This window comes from Bemisia tabaci, chromosome 10, assembly GCF_918797505.1.
Source record: "Bemisia tabaci chromosome 10, PGI_BMITA_v3".
Classification (NCBI taxonomy): Eukaryota; Metazoa; Arthropoda; class Insecta; order Hemiptera; family Aleyrodidae; genus Bemisia; species Bemisia tabaci.
Genome location: NC_092802.1, coordinates 11,503,486 through 11,514,575, shown reverse-complemented (window position 1 = coordinate 11,514,575; position 11,090 = coordinate 11,503,486).

Below are 11,090 nucleotides of genomic sequence, written 5' to 3'. Positions count from 1 at the left end.
AAAAAAAAAAAATCTGTAAGTCCATTTTTTGGGCAAATTTTTCATATTTTTCATATTTGCAATTCAGCTTGAAGTCACATTGTGTTGTGTCAACCAAAAATACCGTGCTCAAAATACCGTGCAATTGACTTTTTGCTTCGAAACACTTATGAAGTCAGCACACGTTTAAATATGAAAAATAATAATGGGACTCATTTGCACTTTTTATTTCAGAAGTGTCGTCAGCTTAGTTGACGGTTGTTCATTTTCGGTTTGCAAGTGTTTTCGCGTCACTACTATCCACATGAAAACATCAGGCTCTCGCAAAAGCAAGAACACAAGCTCATTTGTAAGTTTTTAAATACTTTCAAACCTTGTAACACATTAATTTTTAGCCACTTAGAAATCAGTCGCGAATCATAACTGATAAGTTGCTTTTTTATGGTACGATCATGAGACGGATGTTTTCAAGGTGGATAGTAGCGAAACTTCACTTCGTGCAGAGGCCCAAATTCGTCGTTGGCGCTTGCAAATTGGAAGTAAACAACCGCCAACTCCTCCATTAAAATTGAACGCGTTTCGAGGGTTCCACCCTCATCTTCAGCGACAACCCACGACTGACTTGATTGGATTTTTTGCGTGAGAATAGATTAATTTTTTTAAAAAAAGAAAAAAAGGGGAAAAGAGAAAAAAGGAGAAAATAATGTGTGCAACCCTTTTTTTTGCGTGAGTTTTATTGCTTTCCGAGAGAGTGTTTTGGGAGGACAGGATGTTCTGCCATGTCAAGGAAAGATGGTGTATAAACATTGGAGAGTTATAAAATTTTAATTTTTAAGGAGACCTGTACATATTTTCTCTTGAAATTTTCAAATATTTTAGATCTGATTTTGAATGAAATTCCCTGAACAATTGAAAGGAAAATATTCACAAATTTCCCTGAAAATTCAACTTTGATCTAAAGAAATTTGGCGATGTCTGAGGGTTCATCCGACGTTTTTCCCCAATGCGGCGGTGTGGCGACCAGGGTCCGAATTTTTTCGGCTTTTTCACACGGAGTGCAACTGCCATCGATGAGTTCAAACCGCACCACCGGCCAATCAGAAGTGCTAAGCCGGACTTAAGTGCAGTCGAGACCCGTCCTAAGTAAATTGAAGTACGGTGGAAGGACCGAAAAAATTCGGCCCCAGGTGTCGCAGCTACAGAGACAAGAGACCCTCCACTGGCCTCTTGGCGACCGGTTGAAGCTTTTACCTTCGGGAATTCAACACTTCCATAAGGTAACAACAGTCATCACTCTTTTTTCGGCTGTTGACCTACCTACATGGTGGATGATGAGCTTCGAATGACGTCAAGAGGCATACAAGTTTTTTAAACTTCGGTTTGTTTCCAAAATGAAACTGCTAACAGGTTAATTGTTAACCATCAACCAAGTAGGTGAGGTCAACAGGTGAATGTTGAAGTCCCCAAAGTTTGCCAAGATACCAGTGGAGGAGCTTGACTTGTAATAGATGTTTTAGATGTGTTTTTTAACGTTGAATTCGAAAATGATAACCGTTTCTCTCTACCCCATTAGGAGTTTCTGAGGAGCTAAATTTTTCCCGGAAAAAAGAGGATTTCCCAGGGAAAACTCGGTACCATGGATAACTTGTGAATTTCGGCGAAAAAACAAGTCATTTCTTAACTCAGCGGCCGAATGCCTGAAAAAGTATGGGAGCTAGTCATTTTCTTCACTTTCAGCGTTATATAACACAAAAAAAACATCCGTCATATGTTGAGGTATGTTCCCTGAAAATTTAGTTTTCACAGAAAACCCTCTGTTTTACAAGAAAATCGATTTTCCGGAAAATCCTGATGAAATACAGGAAAATGGATGGCATTTTCGGACTCAACGTGAAAGTGCACATCACAAACCTCTATCACACGTTGAGATTTATCTCCTAAAAATTGAGTTTTCCCCGAAAAACCCTCTTTTTATATAAGAAAATCGATTTGCCGGAAATTCCTGATGGAATAAAGACAAATGATAGCATTGGACTCAGCGTGAAAAATTATATGTAAAACACGTACCATACGTGGGTCTTTGTCTTCGGATGCAGATCTACGTAATTATTTGAGATGTATCACCGTCATTTTACCCTTTTTCAGTGTTTTCTAGATGTTTTAGTTGTTTCACTACTATGACGAGGGGTAAAATATTTTTTTTGAGGTGTTCAATACAGCATTTCCCACTCCATTTTTTCTGCTAAAGTCGAATATGACATTAGAACTTTTCTAGAAATTACAAATTTTCCGGGAAATGGATTTTTCTGAAAAAAGTTGTTTTTCAATTATAATCCCATATAAAAATGATGGCTCTGTCGGCACGGGTTAGTATCGTCCGATTTGACTGAAGCTCGTTCTTACTTTCAAAGAAAAAACGAACTTTTGCGTTATTAATTGTTTCATGCGTCATATGCGACCGAACCGAAATAGAATCGTGACTGATAATTGAGGAAAACAAGAGATATATAAGGCAAGGGTATAAAAGCAGCGTTCAGGTAACTTCCTTCTGTGCCCTCTAGTTTCGATTTGCCGACAGCAGATGATCCTTTACTCAAAACAATTTACAATTATATTACTGGATCATGTATTTTGTCCAAAAATGATTCAGCTGTGGTGTATTTTGCATTTATTGTGGGTGCTTCCTTTTCTCATGTGTATTCGAGATGTGACTGCGGTGAGTGTATACTGATCTTTAATTTATCGCATATAACCAGCACAATATTAATACAAACGAGACAGTTGTTTTCTAAAATTCAACGTATAAAATGAGTTCTAAATATCCTTGATATATTTGCCGAATATCACACACTTTTTGTTAAGGGTCATTTATTTCTCATCCGATAGTACGAATTCCTCTCGGTAGGATTTTTTCAGGTCCACAATACTGCCGTGTTAAGGGAAAACGCCGTATGAACCTTCAGACGTTGCCAAATTTCCTCTGACAAATCACTCGTTTTCAGGAAAATTTTTGAATATTTTTCTGCCCATTTTCTCAGATAATTTTGTTTATAGTTTGATCTAAAGTGTCTGAAAAGTTCAAAGAAAAGTATTCACAATTTTCCTCCAAAATAAACATTTTATCAGAGGAAATTTGGCAACTCTCGAATGTTCATACGGCCGGCGTTCTTCCTTAGCACGGCATAACAGCCCCGTGGCGTGTTTAGAGTACCTGTATAGCGAGCGAGATTATAGACAGATGTGAAACTCCGAAAATCCATCAGGCCTTCACCGATGTCTCCGCGAATAAAGTTAGGGCCCAGAAATGCAGACCTATGAATCTCAATTATCCAGAGCGCTTTACTAATACAATTGTTACAAACCATCGTTTATAAAGCACGTATTTGACTTACTTGTTGCACAAATTTACTTATTTTTGCGGAAGAACGCTCATTTATGTACATTCTTAGCCATCTTGGTTAGAATTGGAATGTGCAGACTGGCAGTGAAATTTTGTGCGTTAGTAGTTGGTTAGAAGGGTGGCTGCACTTTTGGGCCCTAAGCCCGCCATGAAGCGATCTGTCCATACTCTCGCTATATAGGTACTCTAGGTGTGTTAAGCCTAAATCCCCTAAAACTGTCGAATCAATTTGAAAGCGACGATACATTCATGAGATTTTTCCGCTTCTAGCGCCACTCTGCCGTGGTAGCAGAGAGAGCGGTACAAGGCAATACATTTTCAAAATCGAGTATCCTTTAGAATTCGTCTAATTTGTTTCATATGAAATCACTGAAGCAGCTAATACAGCATAATGAGTCAGTTAAGTCATTTTTTTTTTATTGTGTCATTCGAAAGTAGTAAGTGACCGAAGCTTACAGTTTTGTCCTAATTTTTTTTTTATTTTTTTTTTTTTTTTGATAACTGCAAACGGGAGAAAAGTTTATTTGAAAGTGTCAAAAATTAGGGTGGCCTGAAACGGCGTTTGAACCGCGCTCTCGCAGGCTTCGAATGTACACGTCACGATCAATATGGCGGCGGAATGCGTAGTGGAAGAATACACGGCGGCGTCGCGTTGGCGGTATGTTTTTGTTGGTCAATTGGAGGTTATGTAGGTTACTTTATCTCAGATTCATATCCATTGCTCTTAATTCTCTAAGCTTTTCAATCAGAATGCGATACAGATGTATGTAGGATATGAAACATTCACACAGAACTTACTTAACCTCAAACGAGAAATCGTGATGTCAACAACGGCTGCGTGGCGGTAGTAAGCAGGTCGGCTTCGGCGCCGCCATCTTCCCGTCTATGACGCGTAGCTTCGAAGATTCAAGGCGGTCGGTTCAAACATGTTTTCGAGGACCCCTAACGTCCGCGAAGGAAGCGTTATATCTCCGCGGAGACAATTTTTCGTGAAATTATAATGTGCGCATCGTTCTTCTTGTACCGAAAACTGTAAGAGTCGACTATTTGCAGGCAAATCCCACCCAAGCTTAACTGACTCATTCGTCTAATTTGTATTCAAAAGAGACCTATAAGGAAGCCATAAGTGCGCAGAAATTGACAATGTTTCAGAGATCGCAGCCGTAAGAGAGACTGAGAGCCAATGAGAACTGTATTTTTAAGTAAAATGGGGCCGTTTTCAGCCAGTTTCTAGTCTTTAAATTTACTTTTTGTGTGTCCGAAATGCAACCCTGGAGACTACCTAAACATGAAAATGAAAAAAACTCTTTCTATAAAGTTGATAATAAAGTTGGTCAATTCTCAATCACCCGAGGTAGGTATTCCTACACCTCCTCTGGTTGGTATTTGACAATTTTACAAGAAACGAAAGACTTTTCAATATGATCCATTTCCACAGCCCCCTCCCCCACTTTTAAATTCCGAGAAAAAATTATATCATAATTTTGTGATATTTTGTGGCGTATATTAAACATTTTGTACTGTAATATTAAGAGGGACAACACTGCACAAGATAGCGCGCTTTGTTTTTGAAAATTCAGAAGTGGCAGGGCTGCCTCTCTACAGCCCCCCGATTTTGAAAAGTGTAACCCCCCCCCCCCTTAATATTGCAGCCTCAAGTTTTCAATTTACGGTACAAAAATAGCACAAAATTATGATATAATTCATTTTAAATTCCAAAGTGGGGGGGGGGGAGGCCGTAGAGATGAAACTTTTTTATTCAAATTTCACTCTTGGACGCAAAAGGTTCATTTTCTCAAAACGTCATTTTTGCGGTTACGGTTCCCCTCGCTACCGCGGCAGACTCGTTGATGCTGTTCATTTTAGTATGCTGCCGTGCTAAGGAAGAACGCCGTATGAACATTCGAGAGTTGCCAAATTTCCTTCGGTAAAATGTTTATTTTTGAGGACAGTTATGAATATTTTCCCTTGAGATTTTCAGGAGCTGCAGGTGAAATTGCGAACAAAATAATCTGAAAAATTGGAAGGAAGATAACCATAAGTTCACCAGGAAATTTGTGCTTTATTAAAGGAAATTTGGCAACGCCTGAAGGTTCATACGGCGTTTTTCCTTAACATGGTAGTATGACGTTCGTGATTTTCTTCCAGATGCGGAACAATCCGCCTGGACCAGCGGAGCAACAACGTGCGGAAGATCCCCGGGCCGTAATTTGGGGCTTGGCCAGGGGCAGGGGCGACCTCTGTGCGTACATGATCTTCAACATGCCAGAAGTGCTGCAACAAGCCAATCAAAACTGCGCAGCTGCGTTCGAAGTCTTCCGGGGTCTCCCAAGAAGAGAGCAGGCATCTTGCCCAGGGGCAGCGCAGCCGGAGTGTCGCAACGGCTTCCACCCGGACGTGGGAACCTTGAGATGCTCATTCCTCTGCAATGTCCAGGAGTCGTCTCCTCCGCAATCTCCACGTCGGCGATCTCCGCGCCCGCGATCTCCACGGCACTTGTTCAGGCAGATGAGTGGAGGAATAGCCAGGACTTTCAGCAGGCGATCGGCGACGCCGCCCTCGCCGCCGCCGCCGCCGCCACGGCAGATGGCCAGACCAATCACCGAAATCGCACAGACGGTCCCTGAACCGGCACCTGTTCGCCTGACGCCCCGTCCGCCACCCCGCAACTTCTTTCAGAAGCGTATCAAGCCTATGCCCCCGCCGTAGCTTTGAGTGAATGTCTTGGTCAGAATATTGCCTAGCTTTAGAAAAAGATTTCAAATAAAATAATCGGCCATAAACCAAAGTAGTCAATGGAGATGTTGCATGTGTGAGGAATTTGCGATTTGACTGTTGATTCTTACGTAAAAGTTCGCGAGAAACACGATGGTGCCACTGGTTTTCTCTGAAATCAACTCCCAAGCTCAAAAAAAGCTCTCAAGTTGAGGCCAAAATGGAGGGGATATCCCACGCTATCCTGAGAGTCCACCTCTACATCAAGACAAACTCTCCATGCAAAGATAGGGAGAAATACACCAGCAGGGTTGCCGTTTTTTCAGTTTGGAGTCCCCAAATAAAGTGGCAGCCTGTCAATGTATTTGCTCCCTATCTTTGCATGGAGAGAATTGTCTTGATGTAGAGGTGGACTCTCAGGATAGCGTGGGATATCCCCTCCATTTTGGCCTCAACTTGAGGGCTTTTTTTGAGCTTGGGAGTTGATTTCAGAGAAAACCAGTGGCACCATCGTGTTTCTCGCGAACTTTCACATAGGAATCAGCAGTCAAATCGCAAATTCCTCACGCATGCAACATCTCCATTGAATCAGTGAGAACGAAAACACACCAACTCGGAAACAACACTAATAATCGAGACACAGGCAAAACTGAACAGTAGTCGAAAAAGTTAGTGCAAGAAGAAGATTGTTGGTGCCGAAAGACAAGTACCTAAGGATACTTCAAAGGCTCAAGTTGGAACAGGTGCGCCAACTCTAGTGACCTTCATGAAATCCGACTCTCTATAATGAAAATTAAGCATTTTTGTGTTACCAAGTTGGTGTGTTTTCGATACATCGATATATCGCAAAGCAAGCCACGCCACTGTAATCTCAATCTCGGCGCTTCGGCTCAGTTATTTCACGTTGTTCACACTTTAAGCAACATAGGGTGTACCCTAATAGACGGAGTATGGCCTTTGAAAGTTCCACTCGTCATTGGCTCATCCAGTATCTTAGGCCTTATGGAGCTCTTAGGGTCTAAAAGTATGGCCGATGTTACTTGTAGACCACTCCCAAAAGCAGTTATAATGTTTTATTATGCCTACATGACCATTAACTTTACTCAAATCCCGAAGATGGACGTCTTTACTCAGTTTTGATTCCAATTTCGAGCATTAAATTTGAAAACCACCTTTTAACTTGAACCTCTGCTACGGCAAGGTTGGTAACAGGTGGAGTGGGTGATGGACGTCAAAGATTGGCAAGTATCCGTTCGCACCCGCTCCCGCCCTCTCCCACCTGGAGTCGCCGCCATTTTTTTGGGATCCTAGGAGCTTTATATAGGTGACCCATTGTCCATATTCCGTAGAGAACATAGAGTCGTAATGTAGGTGGGCGAGCTGGCGCCACTCTTAAGCAATTCCAGGTCCCGAATTCCGAGACTCCTGTGTCACGCCGGGTCACATTTTCGATACATAATCGATTGTTTTCGATAAACGGGGAATCGGTCATCCGATGTAAACAAAGAGGATGGGAATTGTTACGTATTCTGGATCAATTTTGGATCCAGAATGCGTAATTCTTGATCGAAAATGTGAAAGAGTGACCGAAGTTAGGCACACACCGGGCTCGGAACTCGTCTATCAGATAATGACGCCAGCTCTCCCACTTACATTATGACTCTATGTACATACACTCTATGCCATATTCTCACTATAGAGGTACTCTTGGTGGAAAAGGAACACTGCTCGGTTGTTCGAAAAGTCCACCATAACCATTGTATAGTGTACGAATAATTGATTCAAGTATAGACTCTTGTTTCTCTTGAGAGCGGCAAACCCAAATTTTTCCAAACCAATGCTAATAGATCGTATTCGATGCATCAAACAGGTGAGATTGTATCGATATCGTCTCAAATAACAATGAAAAGCGACATTGGTAGGAATTTTCTCATTTTCTGTTTTTCCACATTAAATCCTAAAATTTTTGTTTGAGGTTGTGTTCTATTGTTTTGAACCAAACGATACATCGAGCCACCATCGATATATGATCTATGAAATAATTCCCTGTCACAAAACAGTGCGATCATGGTATATTTTGATCAAACGTAACCTTCACTTTTCTCGAATTTCGAAAATAGAAGACACCTCAACGCGCGTTGATGCCACGGTGCAGAGATACAACTATTCGTGCTTGCTGGATACCCGTGTTGCATCAGCAAAATTGAAGGCGCGATGGCCCGATGCGATCCTTTGCTCCGGCTGCCAATGAGGTGTCGCTCAGATGCGGGAGAAAAGTTAGGGAGCGAGGCTAGATTACGTCTCTCGTATCTTCAGCCGAGTTGCTCACGTGTAGTCGTCGAAGCACTGTTAAAAATAGTACAAACGAAAAAAACACAATAGACGTCTTTTTTTATGCCGTCGGTCGGTTACCGACGGCATCGCTGTGATTGCCACTGATGGTCACGCTCATTTTTCTTCATCCAATCACAGACAACTTGACTTTATGTTATGACGACAGAGGTTAGGTTTCACTGATGGTGCTCCATGGACACACTCCGGACTCAGATGACGAGTGATTGCGGCTGATGACGTAAAAGCGTCACGTGACTGATGGTCTAGCTCAGCTTGACAAACTTAGCTCCGCCCATTTCTAATGGCATCAACGAAAGAAAACAACAATAATTTGCAGTGACGGCGACTGATGGCGACCGACGGCATAAAAAAGACGACTAATTCACTGCCGTGCTAAGGAAAAACGCTGTGTGAACATTCGAGAGTTGCCTTTAGCGAAAAGTACCAATTGATACAAATGGCAAAGACGTGAAACTAGTAGGTATGTGTCCAACATTTCAGTTGTTCGGCACGCTTTTCCAACAAATTCATGTTGGATTTTTCTTCTTGTTTTTTTTTTTTTTTTTTTTTTTTTTTTTTTTTTTTTTTTACAAATTTTTCGGTCATGTTCAACGTTCAGCAAAAATACTTCACATATCGAGGCGTAAGTCCGCAATCACATATCTCGTTTGCGGTGTCTGAAAATCTCTGCCTCTATGTTTTTTTCTTAAAGGAGAATAAATTGACAGCATTCCTTGAAGTTTAGGCAGGATTTTCTTTGTACAGAGTAGAAAAATCACGGCAGTTTTACGAAACTGCTGTTAAGTAGTTTTCCGTTTAAAAAATAAATTACGACAGAAAGTCTACGACATCGCAAACCGAGTTATTTGATTGCCGACTTACACCGTCGATATGTGCTCAGGGTCGTTTTTGCCTACTTGCCGCCCACGGGCCGCCTGTATTTTTCCGCCCCCTTTTCACTCGTTTTGAAACATCAATAGATCGTATTCGATAGTGGTTCGATGCATAGTTGGGTTCAAAACAATAGAACATAACCTCAAACAAAAATTTTTGGACTTAATTTGGAAAAGTTGGAAATGAGAAAATTTCCTAACAATTTCACTTTTCATTGCCATTTGGTGCTCGTGAGAATAAAAAATCGATCACAAAAGATCCGCTACCTCAGATTTCTAAATTGACCTTCGAGGCTGTGTTTACTTATTGAACCAATCGATATCAATATAATCTCACCTGTGTGATGTATCGAATACGATCTATAAAAACCATCGAGTGAACGTGCCGGTGGGAGAGGGGTGTATGAGACGCGTTTACTCGTGTTGGGTACATTTTTTGTGAAAGCCCTTTCAACACTAACAAATTTTCACGGAACTTTGCACGAAAGTTAAGTTCCGTAAACCCATCCCTATTTAGAAAAGGCCTTCCCTTTATAATAAACTAGTCGTGATTAGCTCGCTTTGCGAGCTGACACGTCTAGCCGGGGAGTGCCCCTGGACCCCAGTTCTACGCTTCGCGACGAACTTGCGACTCGCTCCGCGAGCCGCCACCGCCCCGCACAGTTTTTAACATTGATGAGGAGACAACATCTATGTCTTAATCTTCTTTTTCACCAAGTTTTACAGAAATTGATGTTCTAGGAGTCCGGACCGCGTTTTCGTGCGGGGCCGCCATCTTGGATTTGGAAATGTTGAAAATCTGACCAAAAATGCGAGTTTTCCGTCAAAATACACCTCCTAATACCGAATTTCACAAAAATCGATGGATCGGAAGCCAAGATAACAACTTAGACCACGATCGCCATTTTTGATTTTTGAATTTTGAAAATCGGACCTAAAATTCTAATTTCCCGTCGAAATACACCTCCTAATACCGAGTTTCACAAAAATCGATCGATATCAGGAAGCGATGTAGCATTTTAGACCACGATCGCCATTTTTGATTATTGAATTTTGAAAATCGGACCTAAAATTCTAATTTCCCGTCGAAATACACCTCCTAATACCAAGTTTCACAAAAATCGATCGGTATCAGGAAGCGATGTAGCATTTTAGACCACGGCCGCCATATCGGATTTTGAGATTTTGAAAATCCGACCAAAAATTCGAGTTTCCCGTCGAAATATACCCCCGGATACCGAGTTTCACGAAAATCGATCGAACAGGAGCCGACTTAGCATTTTAGGCCACGGCCGCCATCTTGGATTTTGAGATTTTGAAAATCCGACCAAAAATTCGAGATCCCGTCGAAAAGTACCCCCGGATACCGAGTTTCACGAAAATCGATCGAACAGGAGCCGACTTAGCATTTTAGGCCACGGCCGCCATCTTGGATTTTGAAATTTTGAAAATCTGACCAAAAATTCGAGTTTCCCGTCGAAAAGTACCCCGGATGCCGAGTTTCACGAAAATCGATCGAACAGGAGCCGACTTAGCATTTAAGGCCACGGCCGCCATCTTGGATTTTGAGATTTTGAAAATCCGACCAAAAATTCGAGATCCCCGTTGAAAAATACCCCCGCTTACCAATTTCCTCAAAAATCCGTTGAAAAATACCGCCTAAAACCGTATATTTCGTCTATAAGGCAGTGACGTCACGCAACAGGATTGAACCTGTTCGGCGCGATGCGCGTAAACAACCGCGTATCTCCAATGTAATACTATATGGA